Here is a 25180-nt window from a genome sequence, read left to right on the forward strand (position 1 = left end):
CATGTAACTGTAGATAATGTAATGTTCCACAAGAAAAATGAGGAAATGGGTATCCCACAGAAACTTTTTTTCCATCCCAAAGAAAGAATGATGCAAATTTATTTTAATCATTAACTCCAGTTAGCTATCAGAGCACCTGAGAAACTGCCATATGGAATGTATTCCTGGATGGTTTATACTTGTAGTGACCTAGAGCCGTCCAAGAAATGAATTATGATATATAAACCAATATCAATGTGGCCTTGATTTTCCCTCCCCTCGAGCTGCAAATACACCAGCCTTGCACAGAGCCTTTTCTGAATAGTTCATACGTCTAGTAAAAGTCTGACTAAAACTCACTGCAGCCACTTGGAACAGAATAAAAATTAAAGTTGTGGGAGACTGGGAGGAAAAATTTCAACTTTGCTGCCTCCAGAATTATTGCAATTATGTTTTACGACAGACGGAATGGTACACAGCATGAGGAGCAGTTACTTTGTCTTCTCATTATTTTTAACTCCTTCCCTCAAACCCTTTTTCATTTCGCTATAGAGAAGAAGATTAATTTAGATACAGCCAGAAAACAGCCATTTAGAGATGTTTGCCCTTAGTTTTTGTTCAATACGCAGAGATGATGGAAGCACTGCGGTCATGTACAGTATCATACTGCCCTTGCTGTCTTTGGGTTTGAGAGATTTGGGCATCCGCTACTTTCCCTAAGGAGTCTTTGGACAGGGGGTGACTGTAGGTGCTTGTGGCTTTGTTCTGAGAAGTTTTAAGCAATGCAGCTAAAGAGAGGAAGTAAAGCTTTGTGCATAAGGCCCAGGGCTAAAAACTGTTTCTTCTTCTGCCACAGATTTTTTGTGCCTTGCTTAGGGTAGGATTTTCAAAACTGCATAAAGGAGATAAGTGTTTAACTCCTTTTTCCTTTCGTTTGGAGATAGGCACCTAACACTACGAAGCAGTTTGAAAAGAGTGATTGGAAGGATGGCCCAATGATCAGGTTGCTAGACTGACTTGGGAGACCTAAGTCCGATTCCTTGGATCACCACAGACCTCGTGTTACTTCAGGAAAGCCACCTGGTCTCTGACTGCCTCAGCTCTATCCCAGTAAAGTGGGAACAACAGTATTTCTCTCGCTAATTCAAGGATGTAGTGGAGATAAAATAAATTGTGAGATAGTCACTACCGAGTATAACAAGAAGTCCTGTGGTACCTTATAGACTAAAAGATACTTTGGAGCATCAGCTTTCGAGGGCAAAGACCCGCTTCATCAGATGCATTTGATGAAGTGGGTCTTTGCCCATGAAAGCTTGTGCTCCAAAATATCTGTTAGTCTATAAAGGTGCCACAGGACTTCTTGTTGTTCTCGAAGATACAGGCTAACATGGCCACCTCTCTGATACTTACTACGAAGTATATTTTTGATACCCAAGTACTATATTGTGTTTGATACTTCTGAGATGCTTATTTGAAAGATTTATGAAAAGCCTGTAAAGGGTGAAGCCCAGAGATAGCAGGTTCTGAGCTGGCCAGCAGCCAGGTGAGCCAATGGGAAGAAAGAGGGGGATTTTTGAATGAAATCAGTTACCAGCTAGGAGAGTCTTTTATGTTGCCAGAGAAGAGAGATGGGACGAATTAAGTCTGAACCAGGCCTGGAGGATTTCTGTAAATATCCAGGCCTCAAAAGAAATCCTGAAATAACAGGTAGGTGAGTGGAAAGGAAATGTTTAGTCTCATGTGAGCATATAATTTTTTTGTTTTGGGTTTCGTTCGGGAGCTCTCACACTGACTGATTCACTGCTCCGCCCCCCCCACCCCACACACAACGACTTTTCAACTGACTCACAGGGAATGTTAAGTCTGTTCCCCAGTCTGACACTCTGAGTGCAGAAGGTGGGGACCACAGAAGATGTTAAAATTACCTTGCCTCTGTAGGCTTCTGCTTAAAAGCTTCCCAAGATCACATATGCCCTGACCCTGGGAGGTAGCTGCCACCTCCCAAGTGAGAAAACCCCTCTCCAAAACTCAGGAAGACACACTTGGGATGGCTCCCTGTGGGGTAACCCAAACCTCCTGCCCCTCCCTTAGGCAGGTGACCATCTGTCCCATATTAGGCAGGATGGTCCCATATTTAGGAAGCCAAAAAGGTGTCCCAACTTATTTTGTAAATGGGACTAATTTTCCCTTATTTGGCCTTTCCCTGCTGATCTCTCCCTGTGCTGGCTGGAGACTCTTAGGGCTCTTTTTCCAGCCATCACCAATTTTTGAAACGTAGCTCCCGACCTGCTGCTCCACTGGGCCACCACTGCCAGCCCCAGCCTTGCTCAGGTGGATGGGCTGGGGACAGAGCAGGGGGGTGGGAAAGTGGAGGCTGGAGCTGGGGCTACCACAGTGCAGGGCTGGGGACATGGCTGGAGCCCCCCTCCCCCTCCAGTCCCCACCGCTGGGCTGGTGTGGAGCCAGATCCCGACTGTAGCCGGAACCCACACCAACCCCTGCCACCTCACAAGGCCAGGGCTGCAGTTGTGTATGGTGCAGGTTCGAGGGCCCCCTGGACCTCCTGCAGGGCTGGAGCCCTCCTCCCAGAGTCCTGCCACAGGGCTGTGGTCGGGGTGTAGCTGGGGCTGGAGACTTACCGGGGCAGCCCCTGCTGTGGACCTGGGGCCAGAGCCCTGCATGGCATGAGGGTGGAACCACCACCCCTGCCAGCCCTTGCCATGCCACAGGGCCAGGGCCTTGTACTGTGTGTGTGGCCAAGGCCCCCCCAGATGTCCCACAGGGCTGGAGCCCCCCACCATACCCTGAAGCCGTATGCGGAGTGAGGTAGGGCCAGAGCCCCTCAGGAGTCCGCAGCACCAAGCCCTGAAGAACCTGCTCCAGGCTTGTTTTTCTCCCCGGCCCCCCTGGGCTGTCGGGGGGTGGAGTGTTTGAGGTCTGGATGGGAGGGAGGATGCAGGAATGGGCTGTGGTTTGGGTGTTTGAATCACAGAATCATAGGCTTGGAAGGGACCTCAAGAGGTCATCTAGTCCAGACCCTGCTTCAAGCAGGATCAACCCCCACTAAGTCATCCCAGCCAGGACCTTGTCCAGCCAGGACGTAAAAACCTTGAGGGATGGAGAATCCACCGCCTCCTTAGGCAACGCATTCCAGTGCTTCACTGCCCTCCTGGTGAAGTAGTTTTTCCTAATATCTAACCTACACCTCTCCCTCTTCAACTTCTGACCATTACTCCTTGTTCCGTCATCTGACACTACTGAGAACAGTTTCTCACCCTCCTTTTTAGAGCTCCCCTTCAGGAAGTTGAAGGTTGCTATTAAATCACCCCTAAGTCTTCACTTCTATAAACTAAAACAAGCCCAAATCCCTCAGCCTATCCTCGTAGGTCTTGTACTCCAGACCCTTAATAATTTTTGTTGCCCTCTGCTGAACCTGCTCCAGTAAATCCACATCCTTTTTATACTGGGGGGGCCCAAAACTGGACACAATATTCCAGATGTGACCTCACCAGTGCTGAACAGAGGGGAGCAACTACTTCTCTAGATCTACTCTGTTTGGGCAGGAGGTGAAGTGCAGCAGTGGGTGGGTTCAGGAGCAGAGGTGAGAGGTCTGGGTGCAAAGAAGGGTGCAGCCATTGCCTGATGCAGCCTGATCATCTGTCCCATTTTAGCCGGGACAATTCCCACTCCCAGGGTGTCCCATATTTAGCCCAGGGAAATATGGTCACCCTACCCGTAGGGAAGAGCTTGAAAACAAAGACAAAAAACATCAGTCTCTGAGAGCCGACCTTTCAGTTTTAGACTTGCACACACTGACCCTTCTCTAGGACACAGCAATCGAATCATTGCCTCAAAGAGGTGATTTATTAACAAAACATGAAGATAGACATGAGAAAGCAAACAGGGTTGTTAGATATTACAGAGCAACTAAAAAAGGTGGGTTAAAAAACAAAGAATTACTTCCCTGGGAAGCCTTCCCAAAACTGGGATTCTCTGGTCTGGCAACATCAGTGGTCCTGCAGGATCATGGATTTACAGGACCTGAGAGTCCTGGGTTGGGAGGCTATTAAAGGGAGGGATGGTGGAGCCCAGTGATAGTGGATCATCAGCCCTGGGTGGGGGAAGCGGGCCTGTGTTGCCAGCTGGAACTGGCCTCCATGGGGCTAGGATGATGTCTGGCTGCTGAAGTTGGTGTCTTCAGGGCGAAGGCTTCACCAGCAGCCCAGCTCGGCTGGAGCCAGCTTCCATGGGGCCGAGCTGCATCATGGTGAGGTCTGGGGCCAGTGTTTGCCCAGCAAGGGCCGTGGCTTGGGAGGAGGTAAGGGGGTCCAAGGGTGGAGGTGGGGGACTGGAGCCAGGGGAACCAGTAGGGGAAGCAGAGCTTGCAGCAGGCTATGGGGCTGGAGTCAGGGGACCTCTCCTCATCTGGAAAATTCCCTACACTGGGACAGGTCAAGTCCTGAGGGTGCCAGACAGGGAGGTGCCACCTGTAGTAAAAAAGGGTTTTTTGCTGGAAAAAGCTAGAACTGTACCTGGCTCGCAACATGGTCTGTAGGTGACAAAATGGGATATTGTCAGTTTCAAAAAACTGAAATATTATTATTATTTATTTGGATCAGGTTTAATCTTTAGAAACCTACATTTAGGGCCACACTTCCAACATGGGTTTAACTAAAGCTCCAGTTTTGCTGGATTATGTTGTAAGCACAAAAATTATTTGTACAAAATGGCAACCACAATTTTAGTCACTTAGACCTTTCTGTCTCTTATCGCAACAGCAAATCAGAGAGTTTGAGATGTCTGTAATCCAATCTGCAGCCACGAAAAATGATGCCCATTATTATTTGTGGCTAGCCAAATGCAAATAACGTGCTGGAAAATTGGCCTGAGAAAGGACTATGGAGACTTTGGGGAAAGGGTAACTGCAAGTGATATCACGGGATACACTGCTTGAGTGTCAAAGCAAGATTAACTCCACCAAACTGGCACTTTGGGCACAAAACACATTGTGAATGCAGCCAGCAGAAATCCATTAGCCTTAAAATGTTAAGCCACAGCAAACACATTAAGGTCTGTGTTCATTGCTTATGCATTAATTGGAAAGCTGACAAAACACTTTCCCTTCCTCTTTCAGAAAGCACTCTTTTCTGAGTATTCACCAGCATCTAGAAAAAAAAAAACACAAAACAATACTACAAACACACACAAGTGCAAGTCAGGGATCCTGACAACAGAATACTGTAAACTTGACCTTTTTCAGCAGGTTCTCCAGGCTTCTCAATAAAGCAGGTTTCTTCAAGTACCTTGTCTTCACTCCCTCCAGCAAGCCAGTTTGAAAGGAAATTCACCACCTCTGTGGGAAACTATAGGAATAATTTCTAATATTTGCAGATACCAGGAGATTAGTCTGCCTTTTGGTTGGGTAGCATAGGCAATTGTGTATTTCTGCAAAATTGTGCAATTTTCTTTATACATTGCTAATTTAGAATCAAGGTAGAAGCTGGTGGTTCCCTTTTTAAAAAGCTTCTTAAGCAGCACTCCTGTAATTTTAGTTTTGTTATGAGAAGAAAGATGCCCTATATTTAAAATTTCTGGGTTGCATTCTACAGTTCCACATGAGTCACTGAACCATTAAAAAAAACTTTTTTGCATGTTAGTGACAATAGAAAGTTTTTGTAAAGCTTATGAGCCCCATTCAACAAGGAATCTTGTGGTACCTTAAAGACTAGTAAATTGATTTGGGTCTCACTCACAAAGTGGGCCATGAAAGCTTATGTCCAAATCACTTTGTTACTTTTTAAGATGCCACACGATCCCCTGTTGTTTTTGCTGAAATAAACTGACATGGCTACCTGCTGAAACTTGCACGACATACACTTTCCACATCAATACATTGTTATGCATTTCAAATACAGGTACGACAGAAGGAATAATTGCAGCAAGAGTAATAAATTTAAACTAGGAGACTTCCAAAAGCAAATGAACAGCTCAATACCTTTCATATTTTTGTAATCCTTGTTATTTTTACGGTCCAGAGGCGTATTACACTGTGAAAAAAAGGATATTCAAGTACAATGATCAAAGTCTGTAACAAACTATGGCAAAAAGATTAACACCATGAAGCAGACAGGAGGAGCAAGGATCACATAAAAACAAAGTGCAAACGCAATAAAAGGGAGAAAACCTGGTGACCTGCTGCTGTCCCACTTCAGTCTTTCAATGGGGCTGAACAGCAGAAAGGAAAAAAAATGAAAGTGGAGTGGGGAGGGGAGGGAATTGAGTGCACCATTGGAGCCAATGACATTGAACTTCATTAGAGAAAGTTTTCCTGACTTCTAACTGATGCTAACAATGGAAGAGACACAAAGAGGGGATGAGCAGGTGAGCACAAGCACACATAGAAGTCATGGTAAGTGAGGCATGCCATGAGGCATGTCTTGGACCTGGAGATGCGTTCTTTGAGAATCAGGTAGCCAATGAAGGAGTAGGCAGATGTCATTATGCTTGCATGTAAATGGAGCTTTGTGAGCATCAGCGCTTCCAGCCTGTGCTCTGCAGACAGATTGTTGGTTTCCCAGTGAAAATCTGTAATAATGAAGGTGTCAGATAATCAGGGCTTTGGAAGGTGTTTCCACAGGAGGACATAAATAGGAAGCCCTGAAGAGCTGGTAGTGAGCTAAGCATAGTTCTTTCTGAAGACAGCTGAAGTTTCTTGAGCATGTTGCATACGAGGGAGCACAGTAGGAGGAGGAAGAGGCAGGAGAGATCCCTTTAGCAGGTTCTCCTTGCCTGAGAGAATCAAGTCAGTTTGGAGAAGTGAGCAAAGGTATAAGGGCAAAACTTGTTAACAGAGAACTGTGGGCAACCTTCTATTTCCTTTCAATGGTTCGAGGCTGAAGCCATTTTTTCAGTCCATCTCTTGCACTTGCCCTGATGTATTGCCCCCATTTCTTTTCTTTTCAGCTTGGTCCTTTGGAGTTCTTCCCAGAGTTGTGGAAGAGCAGAGGCCATTGCTCTTTTAATGTTTAACTAGTATAGATTAGACCTAGGTATTTCTGATACTTCCAAACAATGTTTAGATTCCACAGTGACAGGCAGCTTAAAGAAGTGTCCAAGCTAGATGAAAATCTCCATCTGCAAATGTAAGTTTCCATTCTAAAACAAAAGGAGTATTTCCCTCTTGGCCAGCTTTGATTACAAGATACTATCAGGAGCTGATATTATAAAGGCACTAATTCAGCTACTATACCTACCTACTTTTTTTTTTTTTTTTTTGCAAGATACCTACTTTTTTCAAGCAAGTTAGCTTGTATTCTAATGACAGGAGGAAGAGAATGGTATTGCAGTTGTATTGTTTAATAGCATCTAGCTCAGGGGAAGAGAGCCCACAAACATGCAATAAGCATTCATAACACAGAGCTGAAATGACATACACAGCACATGCTCAAAGGCCGCAACTCACTGCCGACAAAGACAGGCAGACTATGACATGCCTATGTAGGCTAATGAAAGAAGTTTTCTTCTGGTTTAATTTCTGACAGTTACATTGTGCAGGCATCAGTTCCCCTCCACTATCTCCTGTTCTACATCTTCCAAACTTGTTGCAAAGTATGACATACTTAGCTAAACAGATGACAGCCCAACGCACCCTGAAGTGATCATTGTGCACTGTCTGCTCAGGTTTTTAAGCGATATGAGAGCCATTTGTATTACAGTGGTCACGCAAAGGAAAAAACAAAAAGGCAAAACAACCGCTGCCCCCAAAACATTGCCAATTGCTTTTAATATCTAAGTTACTTTATCCAAATTTTACTCAGTTAATACTCCAGATAACTCTGAAACAACCTTAGTTAAAGCAATCTTGTGACATTCTAAGAGTAATTACTGTAGATGGCACTGTATAGTTAGCAAAGAGGAATTCAATTAACAGGCTGGTTGTGCCTGAAGGGAGTGCTGGAAATATCAGAGGCCCAACGAGGAAAAGAAAGGCCTGTTTGATAGGCTAACTACTAAAATGTAGCCACTACAGCCAGTCAGAAATTTTTTTTTTTTCCTGAAAAGGGTTCCAATAAAATATTCTGTGGTCAGAAGATTTTGATATAGAGTCCACCACGCTGTCCATCATATCCAGCCACTCTACAGCACAGGGAATAAAGAGCTGCTTCTCCCTCTGAAAGAGCAGCAAAACTCTAGTATCATTTGGACGAATGGAAGTACACCAGCTGGAATTAGGCAGGGCTACCCTAAGAAAGTTATGATTGGTCACTGTAACCAACCAGGCTCGGGTTCCCCAGAAACGAGGCTGCACCCAGAAGGCGAGTGCTATATTTGGTTTATTGAAAGCGCGTGACACCCACAACGGGAGCCCCAGAGATGCCTCAGTCACCAGTGGGGGGAAAACCCGACGCATCGGAGCCTCTTCCCGAGCGAAGCTCTGACGTGTCGGGTTTTCCCCCACTGGTGACTGTGGCGTCTCTGGGGCTCCCGTTGCGGGTGTCACGCGCTTTCAATAAACCAAATATAGCACTCGCCGTCTGGGTGCAGCCTCGTTTCTGGGGAACCTGAGCCTGGTTGGTTACAACTGGCGTAGTGAGCAGGGTTCTCCAGGTACGATGCCTTTTTGGTCAAAAGCAGGGGAGGCAGGGAAGCTGGCGCTGTCCCTGCAGTGCATACCAGGATGGCCCTCAACGGAGCGATGGGGGCTGGTAGCGCGGATGGTGGCCTGTTGGGCAGCCCCGGAAGACTGGCCAGAGTTGCAGGAGGCGGCAGGCATGACACCGGTACAGGTAGAAGGGGCGTTGCGTGGGCTGCGTCTGAGCAGCTGGCCAGGGACTGAAAAAAGAGCAGTGGGAGAGGTAGCATGGCTTTTCCTAACCGCCCTCTGGGGCCTGGATGATGAGCTTCTCCGCTTGCAGAAGGCACTGGCGGGAAAGGAGAAGGAATGTCGCGATTTGGCGGATGCACGGGCAATAGCGCAGGAGGTTGTTACCTCACAGTCCGAAAGGACTCAAGAGTTAACCCATCGTTGTGAGGTATTGGCGGTGAGAGTTGTGAATCAGCGGCGCGTGAAACTGGGGAAAGAACCGGTGTCAATGGCCCAAGTGCGTGCGGTCCTTGTGCTAGCCACTTGGGACCCCGAGACCTGGGATGGGAACATTTGGAGCTCTTCCTCGTCTGAGGAGGATGCTGTGCAAACCAACCCGAGACAGGCGCACCCCATTCGGGAGTTGAGGGCAGAAGTAGGTCACTGCAATGAGGTCTGGCGAACGTTTAAGACAAGTGAGGTGCAGGAGATGGTGAAGAGTTTCAAGCAGGAGCCGGGGAAGGCCTGTTGGCCTGGTTAGTGCGTGTGTGGGACAATGCGGGCAACACTGTGTTGCTGCTGCTTGCGGAACTCCACCAGATGGGTATGCTGTCCCAGGATTCACAGGTCAGACAGGCGCTGCAGACTATGCAAGGTCTTACTGATGCACAGGGAAACGCCATGGAAGCGCCGTCCCTGTACCGCTGGTTGACTGTGGTGGTAGACCAGGTCTACCCCTCCCTGGGGGAACTGGAAGCACTGGTGAGGCCCTGGCGTATGATCCCAGAAGGGGTGAGTGCGCTGCGGCAGCTGGGCATGGCGTGGGCTGTGGCTTTCATAGACATGGGACCGGACAATATAGGGATCCATAAATCCATCAAGGCCACTCTGTTATGCCTTGCCCCCCTCGAGCTGAAGGCCTCCCTTATCGCCATGGTCATGGTAGCGGGCGGGAATGTAGGTGACTTGGTTGGAATGTTGATGCAGTTAGAGACTGTCATAGGCACGAAAGTGGTCTGCGCCACAAAAGGAAAGGTGGTTGGGCGGGAGCCCCTGGGCAGGAGAAAGGGCACGCTCGGGTGACCCAGAGAACCATGTGGACGGACTTGCTGAAGGCAGGAGTCCCCCGTGAGGAGATCAATGGTTTGCCAACACCAGACCTGTACAAGCGTTGGTTACAACTGCCGCCTACTCAGTGGAGTGAGGAGGTGGGTGCCTCCAAGAGGGCGGGCGAGACTCAGGCACCACAGAAAGGTAAAGGAGCTGGGGGGAGGACCGAGCCCAGTGCCCTGGTCGCCTGGACCCTTCCCTCTAGGAAGTGCAGTACAGGCTGTGGCGGTGCAACAGGTAGCAGGGGACCGGCACCCAGTCGTCCCAGTAACCATCAAGTGGCCCCGGGGAGGGGAGCAGCATGTGCTAGCTCTATTAGACACTGGAGCTGAGGTGACCATTCTGCATTCTACCCAGACTGCGGGTCACGTGGTGGTCGTGCAGAGCCTCTGACCAAGCGAAGCTCCGACGCGTCGGGTTTTCCCCCACTGGTGACTGCGGCGTCTCCAGGGCTCCCATTGCGGGTGTCATGCACTTTCAATAAACCAAATATAGCACTTGCCTTCTGGGTGAAGCCTCATTTCTGGGGAACCTGAGCCTGGTTGGTTACAGCCACCGTTTCAGGTGGTCAGGACCTCTTTTGTGAGTCTCACCCAAAAGATGGATAGTAACAGTATATAGACTAGCACAGCTCCTTCTCTATCAAAACAAAAAAGCAGTCAAGTTGCACTTTAAAGACTAGCAAAATAATTTATTAGGTGAGCTTTCGTGGGACAGACCCACTTCTTCAGACCATAGCCGTATGGTCCATATGGCTAAGGTCTGAAGAAGAGGGTCTCTCCCATGAAAGCTCACCTAATAAATTATTTTGCTAGTCTTTAAAGTGCGACTTGACTGCTTTTTGTTCCAAAAGATGAATGTGCAGTGTCCCCAAACACCATGTTGTGGCATTTGTTCAGTACCGTCTCCAAGGAAAGTGTGGTACTAGCTATCATAGGCTTGGTCTATACTAGGCAGGTAAGTAGCATTGCAGATATGAAATTCTAGATACAAGAATTGTGTAGCTAGAATTTACATATCTGCAATTGACTTTCCTGGCCATTTTCATAGAGGAAGGTTGAAGGGAGAAACTATCTTGTCAACCTCACTTTCTCCTTGCAATATTGAGGAGCTGAGGTCAGAGTAGATCCCTCTGATAGAGATGTGTGAAATAGAACCACCAGGCACACAAAATAGAACTTTGGAAGATTGTCCTGGTCAGGGTCAATCTTCCCTGTAGTCTAAATGTACCTCTAGTGACATCACTTCCTAGCTAGTGGTCCATATCGGTCTACCCTCCAACTTCTAACTCAAAACCAGTGCTGTTTCCCTTGCTAGACTGCACAAAACTCCAGCACAAGGATGTGTGACTGCACAGTGGGTCCTGAAGAAAAAAAACTTATCTACAGAATAAGATTGCATCTTCTCCTCCTAAATACACTTTGTAAGCAGGAAGGCAATGGGACAAAAGTCCCTTTATCTCCCAGGAAAAGAGGAAATGGAGCAAAAAAAAAAAATAGGACATGGTCTTCCTTAATCTACAGCTGGTTGACACCACCAAATCTTGTGTGAGAAAAGAGGCATGTAGACTTAGAGAAATGGGAGCCCCAAACAGAAGCTGTGTCTGTTATCTACACCAGTGGTGCCTCCACTCAGGATCTACTTGATGCTTTCCATCTCAGTGGACAGAGTATGGTGTGGACCCACAAAAGTGAAGCTTCTAAAGGCATTATGATGATGGGTTGAAGGCCTGAATGAGATGAGGTGGGCTGGTCTTACAGGAAGAGAGACGGGGAACAGAAACAGATTACAGAGAGAGACAGGTGGTAGTAGGGAGAGTGATTCAGATCAGTGGTGCTTGCTATTTTAACAAATACAAACATCACAGTCTCAAACTAGAATGCACTAAGTAAGAGGTATGAGCAGAAATCACATCACCAAAAAATGCATTACCGAACACTCATGACAATTAGTTCAGTAGTTTAATCTCTGATGCAAAGATTCAGGATTTCCTGGCACATATTCCAAAGCCAATGATGGGATGACACACCATAATCACTGGTACCAAGGAGCAAATCCAGACAGAACACATCTGTAGCATATTCATTAGTAAATAACTGGTGATTATGCTTGAAGCTATAACAGCTTCTTTTTTCAGACCAAGAAGTTAGGTGGTGACTGTGTTTTGTAAACACAACATCTCTAATCTTTAAGAAAGTCTATTTTAGTTCATAAATTTTCTGAAGGCACAACGTAACAGTGGCCCAACAAATAGGTTAACATTTTTAAATATATGCAAGAGGTTTGAACATTGGCTCTTACCTAATAACATTCTGCCTATTACTGCTTCTGGATTTGTGCTGCTGTTCACACAGGGTAATTAATCTGCTACAGCATATAATTCTTAAATCCTCCAAGAAAAATGAAGAAACTAAAGCTCTAAGCATAGTGTGCTGCATACTGTAAGAAAAATATGTTTCTTGGCAACCAGAAAAAAAACGCATTTTATTTCAATTAATTGTCTTCAACTAGTCCACACCTGCTGTTAACACACTAGAGAAAAAAATATTTGAGTGTTTTGAACTAATTATGGTATTTCACAAAGCATACATTAGATTGTTTGAGGAAAGAGTTTAATAATAGGTTGCACCATCCATTTTTAACCATTTATAAAAATCTTTGATTCAGCAGTGTCATTTCCTGTCCACTTAATACTGATCTCACATCCCTGTTGTATTGTATGTACTTGCACTATAGTAACATTTTTACTGCTGAATTGCAATATAAAAATAAATTATACATAATTAGAACCCCTCAATGAAAAGTACATGGGGGTCTTACTGAAGATATTTAGTGTAATATAAGCCCTAGACAGCAATAAAGTTAGAAGTGTTGCATAAGGTTTGTCTGCGTGGTCTCACAATCCAACAGGCCCATCTATATCCTGTTTGCATGAATTAAATGCTACCTAGTGCACATTAACCTATCAGAATACATTAACGTGCACTAGACTAACGCAGCTACCTCTCTATTCATTTCTTTTTAGTTTATGCAGGATCTATAGAAGTCAACTAGATCACATCCAATGGTCTGGGCTGCAGCACAGTGTTCACAATCTCAAAAAATTGATATTTCAGATGAATTCTGACTTGCCTAAATAAGAATCACAGAATAGAATCATAGAATACTAGGACTGGAAGGGACCTCGAGAGGCCATTGAGTCCAGCCCCCTGCCCCAAAGGCAGGACCAAGTACTGTCTATCTAACCTGTTCTTAGAAATCTCCAGCGATGGAGATTCCACAGCTTCCCTTGGCAATTTATTCCACTGTTTAACCACGCTGACAGTTAGGAACTTTTTCCTAATGTCCAACCTAAACCTCCCTTGCTGCAGTTTAAGTCCATTGCCTCTTGTTCTGTCCTCAGCGGCCAAAAAGAACAAGTTTTCTCTGTCCTCCTTATGACACCCTTTTAGATACCTGAAAACCACTATCATGTTGCCCCTCAATCTTCTCTTTTCCAAACCAGCCCAATTCTTTCAGCCTTTCTTCATAGCTCACTTTCTCTAGACCTTTAATCATTCTTGTTGCTCTCTTCTGGACCAGAATATATTGAGAGATACACATCTCCTAGAACTGGAAGGGATCTGAGGTGGTCCTTTAGTCCAGTCCCCTTGGCAGGGCCAAACACCATCCCTGACATCTGTTTCCCCCCATCAGCCTCTGCAAGGATGGAGCTCACAACCCTGGGTTTCCAAGGCCAATGCTGAAACCACTGAGCTATCCCTGTCCCTTAAATGGCCTCCTGCAGGATTGAATTCACAATGCTGAGTTTAGCAAGTCAATACACAAGCCACTGAGCTGTCCCTCCCATAAATATTCCTTACTGGGCATCAAAATCATTTATTTGCCATAATCCCTAGATAACCTCTGCAAGCACTGAGCTCACAACCCTCAATTTAGCAGGCCAACACTCAAACCACCAAGCCATCCCTCCCCTTTGAGGGAGGGGCATTTGTCCCTGAACAAGGGGCAAATGAAGAGACTAAGTGGGTCTTTGCCCATGAAAGCTTATGTTCCAAAATATGTTGGTCTATAAGGTGCCACAGGATTTCTTGTTGTTTTTGAAGATGTAGATGAGCTCTGCTACTCCTCTGATATCTAGGTAAATATAGTCTGTCTCACTGTAATGGTTTTCTCTGCATGAGTAAGGGTTACTCATGTGAGTAAGGATTATGAGTCAGTAGTGGGCCCTTGCAGTTTCCAGTGGAGACTGTGTTCTTCTCCACTTCTTTCCAAACCCCAGTGCCATGCTGCTGTGCACCGTTAAAACATTTGATATGTTCATTCCAGAGGTGGCTGCAGCCCAGTAATGAGCAAAATAGTGACCTTTTATATGTCTATTAATTTAAGGCTAGATACTGTTTTCACTGAAGTCAGGGTGGGGTTTTGCTTTTGGAGCAGGATCAAACTTTTATTGATAAAGTTTCTTTTGCGTAAGCATAAGCATTGTGTTTTCATAGACAAAGCCCAAAGCATGTACTTTGTGCCTTCATGATTTATTTTAGATTAATTAAGTCACAAGATAGAATGAAAAAGGCCAGAGTCTCCACTGCCAGGAAAACCCAATGGCCCACTCAGAACCATCGCCTTGAGAGATCAAAACTCATGAGTCAAACTCCAAAAGCCATGTGGATTTCTCAACAACCATATTATGGGTTTATTCTCTCTCAGAGCCATCCCATCGGGGACCAGCCAGTGAGTAGTGGATGCTGTAGTAAGAGAGCAGGGCCCTCAAGATACCCTAAGGCCATTCCTGGTCTCTTTTCATATTTGAATTGCCCCTGCCTATTGTGTGTGCGCGTGCATGGAGAGAGACCATTAGCCGTGGTGCAAGGTGATTTGGGCTCCCTCTTACCCACACATCTACCCATCCCCTGCCAATAATTAATAATGTTTCCCATCTCCCCCATCACTGCAATCCCCACCCAGGTTATGGAGTACCTTTTAGGGTTTTTCCACCCCTGCCCCCGCAGACCAGGTGTTGCGAGGAAGGAAGAGAGATCTGGAGAGGAGCAGAGACACACAGTCCTGCCTTGTTGCTCACAGGAGGGGTGCCTGGAGGAAAGCAGAACAAGGTGGCTGCAGAAGGGATTCTACATGTAAGAAATGCAGGACAGAAAACCAAATGGTAACCCCTTTCAGTCACCTTGGGCACACCCGTGAAAAAAGAGTCTGCAGAATCTCCATCATTCCTGTCTTCCATTTTCTTCCTAGCAAATTCTGATCTTTAAAAGGAGCTAGATATTATTTATTACTGCACTGACTTAAACCCTTGAGCTCAGAGTCGAGCATAGGTCATTATTACTTCAATAGTGTGGACGTAAAATGATAAAGCAACTACTGTACGCCAACTGCACCTGGAAATACTGAATTTCCACAAAAATAAAAAAAATCTCAAAAAAGTTGTCTAAAACTGTCTCAGAAGCTGTTCCAATGTTCCTCACAAGTTCATAAACAAGCTTCTGCCAATATACTCTACTGGAAGATTTACCCAGCTTTGCTCTGGTCCTTAACTCAATTTTTTTTCCTCCTTTAGGTATTTGTTCTGGGGTGAGGCTGGGAAGAAGAAGGGCTTAGTATGCAGGCTGCCACAGGGAGAGGGGACTGTCCCAACCCTCTCTCACTGAAGCTCCTTGGGGCTAGGTAGGTAGTGCCTTTCTATGGGTGCTGCAGCGTAAACAGGCACAGCTGGGGGAGGGCTGGAGGTCCATCTTCCCACTATATTCCCCAGCCAGAGTGCGGAATGCAGCGAACTCTGCACTTTCCCCTAGTTCCCTGATGAAGGGGAACAGCCAGCAATGTTCCCATACAAATCGGGGGGTCTGTAGGGGGACAGGAAGGGGGGAATAATCCCTAAATGGCACCTGATGGGTGGGAGGCTCAGGCTAGGGCCTCTTTCACCTGCCTGGTGATTCTGTCTCTTTTCTGTGTGGTTTTCTAACAAAAACAGTTCTGTTCTAGGCAGATCCCCCATCGTCCTGGCAAAACCAAATCATTTCCTTGCTTTAAGTTTTGATAAGAGGAAGCTGCATATCAAATTTGGTGGGCCTAGCTCTTACTATTTAGGAGGAGTTATTGAACAGACAGACAGACAAACTCTCAAGTGTGCAGTAGATTGGTATATTTTGCAAAGGTCATTCTATATTACTATTTTTTAAAAACCAGCAACACACTGATTGTTTTGCATGCATGCTCTGTTTGATTATGAAAAGTTTATTGTAAATCCTGTGCACTGAACAAATTGATCACCATAAAAGTAAAGTCTCCAAATGTATATACAGGGGATACGTAATCTCTGAAACTATTTTGTTACAAGTGGACGGTGGGAATGAAGTATGCCAAGAAAGAATAAATATTTAGTGTTTCTACAAGATTTCAAAAAGATTCATGAGTATCCACATAACCCTCAATTACATCACCCTCAACTCTGCAATGAAGCCTCTATGAACTCCATGCCAGTCCCAAGCCTGGATGAAGGAGGAGGGCTGGTCAGATGGTGTGTCGATGCACTGACCGTCAAACAACAATATAAATGAAATCTGATGCCAGTACAACTAAATGAAAAAAAATGCCGGCTCAGATGTCACCTGGATAAACAAGGTCCGTGATACCAATTGAGCGATCAGGGTTGGGTCGATAAGTTGGCTACCGAAAGAAATTACAACTAAGACATATGCTATCCATTGCAACATAGAAAGTCCGAATACTGTAGGCAACTGGAAAATTAGAGGTGCTTTGGAAGGAGATGGAGAGATACCGATGCGATATACTTGGATTGGAAGAGATGCATTGGATGGCATCAGAAGAGATATGCAGTTGCAAGGTCATTTGGTTGGGAAATGAAGCATGAAGCAGGAGTTGGATTCCTTCTTAGCAAAACAGCTAGAAGATCATTATTAGGATACAAACCAGTGAGTGCAAGAATTACGGTAGTGCGATTTAAAGCAAAACTGTTCAACATCTCAGTCATTCAGGTGTATGCACCCACGTCGGACAGTACGGAGGAAGAGTTTGGGCTATTTATAAAGACTTGACAAAGACGGTGGAGAAGATACCGAAGAAAGATGTGTGTTGATCATTGGAGGAGATTGGAATGCGAGGGTTGGAACAGATAAACGAAGGTTGGGAGAGAGTAATGGAAAGGTTTGGGCATGGAGAAAGAAACTAATGGAGGTGAGAAACTACTAGAGTTTGCTACAGAGCATGAGATGGTGATCTGCAACAAGAGATTCCAACAAAAGGACTGTAGAAAGTGGACATGGCGATCAAATGACGGAAAGTCCAAGAATACGATAGGTATGATTTTGTTAAGAAGATGGATAACATCAGTACAGCAGCGCCGAACTTTCCAAGGAGTGGATACAGACTCAGACCACAGTCTAGTGATCATAAACATCAAGATAAAACTCAAAAGAAAAATGTAAAGGCACAGTTTAAGAAAAGAGACATGGCAAGGCTATGTATGCAGAGCAATGCTCGAAGAGAAGGTTAAGAATATTGCCACAGAGAAAGACCTAGATAAGAGAGTCGCAGGGATAGCCATTGCTATAGAAGAGGCAATTGAGCAGACTGTTCTAGAAGAAGAAAAGATCAATAAGAAGCAGATTACCCGGGAGACACTGAAGTTGGTTCAAGAGAAGAGAGCATTGAAGATCAGAAGAGATGTTTCTGAGAAGGCAGAACAGCAATATAAAAGGTGAAATGCAATGAGACAAGAAAAGCAGCCAGAAAGAATAAGGAGAAATAGTTAGAGGAGCAATGTGAAGATATAGAGAGGTATTATGGTGAATGTAAGACCAGGGAGGTGTATAAAACAATCAGGAATATTAATAGGAATTGGCAACTGAAGCAGATGGCAATCAAAGATGAGAACGGAGAAGTGCTCATGAACAGGGAGAAGACTGTGCAGCAGTGGACGAGATATTGCACCGATCTATGCAAAGCACAATTGGACCCAAGTGTCTCAGAGACTGACTCAAGAACTGAAACAGATATTTCCATAGAGAGCGAGACTGATATTTTGAAGGAGGCAATAGAAAAAGCAGTGAAATGACTAAAGAACAACAAGAGCCCTGGAAATGATAAGATCACAGGAGAGATAATCAAAATATGGCAGAGAAAGCATGATTAGGAAATACACCGACTATGTAATATAGAATGGAAAGAAGGGACGGTGCCTAAGGAATGGAGAACATCTGTGTTAGTGACAATGCCCAAGAAAGGAAGTACATTGGAGTGCAAGTAGTACAGAATGATTGCCCTAACGAGTCATCTAGGCAAGGTGCTGATGACGATACTGACTGAGAGACTAAGAACACAGGGAGAAGAACATATAGCAGATGAGGAAGTGGGGTTCAGAAAAGACAGAAGTACCATACAGCATATATTGGCTCTAAGACTGATAGCAGAAAAAGCTCAATGAAAGAACAAGAATGTATACACTTGCTTCATCAAGAAAGTGACTTGGGCTGTGTTGGAGTCATATGGAGAGGATAGCAGAGTGATAAGGTTGTTGAAGGATATCAGTGATAAAGTGGAAGCAGCAGTGGTAAAGTGGAAGCAGCAGTGAGAACATGCGGAGAGTTGGGAAGTTGGTTTAAAACAAGTAGAGGTACGAGACAAGGAGATCCAAAAATTGCCAAGTATCTTCATTGCACACCTGGAGAGAGTGATGGACAAGATCAAGGAAGGAGGTATAAGGGATATCTGTGCATGGAAAAAGAATTAACAACTTGAGGTTTGCAGCTGATATAGTTATTGAGGAAGAGGAGGAGAAGCTAGCGAAAACAGTGCAGGTGTTATACGAAAAAGGGAAGCCATATGGACTGATTATGAACATCAATAAAACAAAAACAATGGTATTTGGAGACAAGGAAATAGGAAGGAAGATCAGCGTCAATGGTATTGAACTAGAAGAATGTAGAGAAGGTCACATATATGGGGAGCAACATAATGTATGATCTAGACTGTAAGAAGAAAATAGAGATTAGAATAGAAAAAGGAAGAGTGAGTTTGAAGATGGTGGATAAGATCTGGAAAAGCAAAACAATTAGCTTAAGAACAAAGGTGGGCATCTTGAAAACGTGTGTATTCAGCAGCATGTTGTATGGATGTGAGACATGGGTGATAACCAAAGATTTGAAGAGAAGAATATTGGCGTTTGAAAGGAGTTGTTACAGAAAGATTCTGAGAATAGAATGGATGCAGAAGGTCACCAATGAGGAATTATATAGAAAGATACAGCTGAAAGAGAACCTGCTGCAGAAGCTTATAAAATGGAAGCTACAAGTATGTGGGCATATTTGCAGAATGAACGACGAAGGAAAAATCAAGACCCTAGTATTTGGCATAATGGACAGTTTGAATAGGAGAGGCAGACCACACAGAGAATGGATAGATGATATAGTAGATTGGAGTGGAGCTAGTCTACAGAAACTAAGCCATTCCGCACTGGACAGGGAAAGATGGAAAGAAATAGTGAGAGAGGCATCAGACACCAACGGGCACTGAGCCCAGGGTTATTGATGACGCTGATGACGACGACGACAACTTCACCCTCAAGTAAGTAAATCTTACGTGTTTTGCAGATGGATTAACAAACAAAGGCACAAAATGTTTAAATGCTTCATCCAAAAGTAGTCAACAGAAGAGCTAGGAGCAGAATCAAAAGAGTTCTAGTGCCCAGACTCCTGCCCCACCCATTAGATCACACTCTCCTATTAATCCAGGCCCCCTGGCTCCACTTCTACTGCTGAAACATAATGTAGGTATCATGGTTATTAGTGAAATCATAGGAATTTCACAGAATACTCACAGAGTTCCCTCATAATAATAGGGGCCACTTTTCAGGTACTTTCCTTGTTCTCCACCATTGAAGCACACCAGTTTACTTTCTCTTTTGATGCTGAGGCAGGAGAACATCTCCGCTATTTTCCTCCATTCTAATTCCCCACTGTGCACCCGCTACACATTATAGTCGCTATCAGTTCGAGAAGAAGGAATGGTAGTCATGTCTTGGACCACAGCAACACTCTTGATTAACTGGAGAGCAAAACATCACTGCCAAAACATTCACTCCATATCTTGCACAGCAGGACAGGAACTTTACCACTGGTCTGGCCTGAACATAGGATGTATCATAAGATACAAACATGCATTAGTACTTTTAATATAGCCACGTTGTCTACCTTAATAGTTTTGGAGCTGTAGGTGTAATTAAGACATGGGTAAAGATTAGTAATTTAATGCTAACGAATACCATACCAAAGCTTCTCTCCTACCCGGTTGGTCAGTTTCTTGTACTCAGATTTTGTCAAAGGACAGAAAATAGTACTAGGGAAATTACATGCTGAGACCTGCTGAAACTCTAGGGACAATATTTGTTTAAAAGGTTGCAGAACTCTGGAAGTTATGACAATGTGCATTATGTTTGAAAGCCTGTAACCCAAGCAGATAATATTCTGGTTAGCATCATGTTAAGCCTTTATTTGCCTGAAACATCAGTTATTAGACTGCTCAGCAGAGGATCTACAGAACAGAACTTTATGTTCATTTCAGCACTACAGCAACCAAAAAATAAACACAAAATCCAACAAGTTATAACTTCAGTCTAGCATCAAATTGATTTTTAAGGGTAAAATTTTAGAACAGAATTACTTATTTCTACTTCATCTTCGCCGAAGTGTTGTTGGGTACACCACATTGCTCTAGTCCTAATCAAATGTAGCTATATACCCAAGAAATAATCTGTAAGTCAAATGGTAGGCAGGACCGTGCAGTGTATTGGTCAGGAATTGATCACATCCTTTTGCTCTACAGCATTGTGGAAGATGTCAAGAATTGTTTGTTTTGTTGTACTAGCAGAAAAGTTCTTTAAGGTTAAAGAATAACTGTTAAGAACCTGTTGAGGAGCTTTTGATAAACAATAATACAAGAGGAAGTATTACAAGAAGGAGTTTAGATTCAGACCAAATGCATAATTCTGCTGCCTACAGGGAGTTGCTGGGCTTGTTTCCAAATAGGGTAGTGTTTCCTCAGGAACCAAAATATGACCAGTAGATCAGCAGATCTGGGCTAACAGAATGGTATTGTAACAAAGGCAGTTTTGCTCGTATATTTGTCAGGCAGCCCCCTGTAGCTGAAAAAAATTTAATTTCTAAGTGAGATCGTAAAGAAATGTAACTTATTTTCAAAGCTCACCATACTGCTTCTGAGGTCAGGGGAAACTATTTATGTTTCTGACCTGGAAATGTAGTTGATCACTGAATGACAGGCATTATCCCATATATTGTTTCACATAACTACTTATATCACAAATAATAATGCTTCAAAGACAGAGATACGTTAACTTATTATTTTCAAATCCCCAAATACTGCTATATAGACATTGTCTCAGAGGGGTAACCAAATTAGTCTATGGCTTCACAAAACACTAGAGCTGCGTCTACACGTGCACGCTACTTCAAAGAAGCGGCACCAACTTCGAAATAGCGCCCGTCGCATCTACACGCGTCGGGCGCTATTTCGAAGTTAACTTCGACGTTAGGCGGCGAGACGTCGAAGTCGCTAACCTCATGAGGAGATAGGAATAGCGCCCTACTTCGACGTTCAACGTCGAAGTAGGGACCGTGTAGACGATCCGCGTCCCACAACATCGAAATTGCTGGGTCCTCCATGGCGGCCATCAGCTGGGGGGTTGAGAGATGCTCTCTCTCCAGCCCCTGCGGGGCTCTATGGTCACCGTGGGCAGCAGCCCTTAGCCCAGGGCTTCTGGCTGCTTCTGCGGCAGCTGGGGATCTATGCTGCAGGCACAGGGTCTGCAACCAGTTGTCAGCTCTGTGTATCTTGTGTTGTTTAGTGCAACTGTGTCTGGGAGGGGCCCTTTAAGGGAGCGGCTTGCTGTTGATTCCGCCCTGTGACCCTGTCTGCAGCTGTGCCTGGCATCCCTATTTCGATGTGTGCTACTTTGACGTGTAGACGTTCCCTCGCTGCGCCTATTTCGATGTTGGGCTGAGCAACGTCGAAGTTGAACATCGACGTTGCCGGCCCTGGAGGACGTGTAGACGTTATTCATCGAAATAGACTATTTCGATGTCGCAACCCGTTGGCTGCACGTGTAGACGTAGCCTAGCTGTCCTGGTGCACCTAATAAATAAATCCATTAACTTTTAAGGTTCTACAAGACAGCTTGTATTTTTATATAGATGCAGGACATGGCTTGCATTGAACAAGCATATCTGGTAAATACTTGGGGTTCTTAATACAACATCCATAGTTTGTATTTATTAATGTTACACTGACACATTGGTATGAAAACCACACTGACAGAAGATTACACTGCCCAATAGCAACAGCTGTTACAGATGCAGACAATTGAAAGTTCTGAACTCAACATGAGTTTCTATCCTGAAGGCCAATAAAGATACAGGATGAACAAAATTCCTCTCCTTCTCACACTCTGAATCCTAATCTCCTTGCAACTATGTATATAGCTCAAATGAAATCAATCCTGATCCAAGACCCATAGAAATTGTGGCAGCACTCTGGCTTTGCTTTCGGGGTCCTCCATTTCTAGGTATTTAGGGCTTGCCGCAGAGGCTCACTGTGACCCTCAATATAGCCTCCCTCCCTTTTGTGAAGGCAAGGGTCACAGCCCACCAAGCCACCTTCATCATAGGCCAGTCAATGGGTTTGGTGTGAGAACCCTCTTTACTCTCAGTCTTCCCTTTCGGGGGTGTGTCTCTGTAGTGGTGTGGGGAGGTTTTGGGCAATCTGGGCCCTCCCTCTGTTCTAGCCAGGGGCACTTATGGCAATAGGTAGTTTTCCTCCATTACCAGAGCGATAGCCCTACGCTGGGCCACTTCCCAAATGGCCTTTCCCAGCAACTTCTTCCTGATATTTGCCACATCAGTCCTCCTAGCTCTTCCACTGTGTGCCACCTTATTCCCGTCTCCTTGCCCTGTCACTCAGACCACATCTACGCTGCCCACCCCCCTTCCAGAAGGGGCATAGTAATGAGAGGAGTGTAAGATGCAAATGAGGCATGGATTAAAATATCTCACACTACATTTGCATATTCCCATGAGATCTCGCTTGTGGAAGATTCCCTTCTTAAAGCAAAAGCTGCCATGTAGACTAGGGTCCTTTGGAAGGAAACAGGGGTCCCTCCAAACAAAATCCCTCTTCTGGAAGGCCCTTCTTCCACAAATGTTATTATGACTATTATTCTTTCATCTTATCCAGACAAATATCTTCCTAAAGAAAAAATAATAAAATACCGTCTTGCCTTTTCATCTTGTTCTTGGTCTATATTTTTTCTTTAAATTATCCTTTTTAGCATTTTTTTCAGTAGACTATGAACAAATGCAACACAGGCTTTATAGGGGGGCAGGAGAGAAGGGGGGTTGGGGTGTTTCACATGGCTCCTGAATCTTTTCAGAAAGAACTACCTTCTGGAGTTTGAAATTAACACTACCTATGATATGGACTTTTCTGACTCCCTGCCCTGTGCCAAGAGCCAGAACAGCACAACCCACCCACTTAGACCCAGATCAAAATGGGTCTTCCGCTTTTTACAAGCTCCCTTCATTTTACTTACATTTCATTTTGTTTTTTTTTCTTTTTTCTTTCTACTTACATTCATTTTTGTTATTTACAAGGGAAAAAGATCACTGAAGCGATACAGCTGCAAAGGAGTATATTCACACCCAGATGACTTGTCCACTGAATTTTCATGGTGATTCACAAGTTCTATTTCCAACATCCAAAAAAAAAAAAAATCAAAATTTCAGTGTTGCACTGAGTCAACTCTGTGGCCAGCCTGCTGCCATGTCAGCAATATGCACACAACAATGCATTCCAGCACTCTCAGCCAGACAGAGTGGAGGGCAAAGTTGGTCTTGATTTCATATAAATGTTCTGAGCCAGTTATTGTTGGCTCACCGTATAAACCCCCTAAACTCAAACAAAAATACATCTGAATCACCACTGCTGGCCTGGTTTACTGTTGAAACAAGGCAAAGCCAATACACTTCTATGAGATCCTTGTCCCCAGCACCAGAATTTGGTCCATGTTTGCAAACCTGGTCCAGCGGAGCTTGAAACAAAACTATCTGATCTCAGCACCCAAATACAGAGCAGGATTTAAATCCAAACTTTGGCTGCCCAGCTCATCGCTACACAAAATCTGAGCTGTTTCAGTTTTGATTTGGGTGATGACAATGGAACTGAGCTCAAGCTATGACCAAATAAAGCCCAGAACATCTCCAAGTTGTAGATCTAGAAAGCTGTAACTATTAAGTTACATACTTGTATCTCAGGTCACAGAAATTTCCTTAGTATGGCACATAAATAGTTTGCTATCAGTAAGCTTTTCAGAATCAAACTATATGCACCTGGCACAATGCTAATGCTCTGCTAGTTTCCACAAAGAGCTTACAATGGACAAAATACAAAGGCAGAAGTCCCACTGACATCAATAGAAGTGGGACCTCCTTACAGAGGTCTTTTAAAAAAATACGGTTCAGGCCAGGCTTATCTGCACTAGGAAAGTCTTACAAAGTTTCACCAAGATGCCAACAGTGCATCCATGTCCTTTCAAAACTGGAGCGGGGCCCAGAACTGGATGCAAATCTCCAGCTTTGGCCTCACCAGTGCCAAATAGAGAGGAATAATAACTTCTCTAGATCTGCTAGAAATGCTCCTCCTAATGCAACCCAATATGCCATTAGCCTTCTTGGCTACAAGGACACACAACTGACTCATATCCAGCCTCTCATCCACCACAATCCGCAGGTCCTTTTCTGCTGCACTGCTACTTAGCCAGTTGTTCCCCAGCCTGTAACAGTGCTTGGGATTCTTATGTCCTGAATGCAGGACTCTGCACCTTTCCTTGTTGAACCTCAGAGTCTTTTGGCCCAATCCTCCAACTTATCTAGGTCACACTGGACTCTATCCCTACCCTCCAATGTATCTACCTCTCCCCTCAGCTTAGTGTCATCTGCAGATTTGCTGACAGTGCAATCCATGCCCTCATCCAGGTCATTAATAAAGATGTTGAACTATACTGGCCCTAGAACTGATCCTTGGGGCACTCCCCTTGAAACCAACTGCCAACCAGACATTGAGCCAATGATCACTACCCATTGGGCCCCATTGTCTAGCCAGCTTTCTATCCATTTTACAGGCCATGTATCAAATCCATACTTCCTTAGTCTCCCACAACATTCTTGCCCATAAATTATCAAAAAT

The sequence above is a fragment of the Carettochelys insculpta genome, chromosome 8, assembly GCF_033958435.1.
Source record: "Carettochelys insculpta isolate YL-2023 chromosome 8, ASM3395843v1, whole genome shotgun sequence".
NCBI classification, from domain to species: Eukaryota; Metazoa; Chordata; order Testudines; family Carettochelyidae; genus Carettochelys; species Carettochelys insculpta.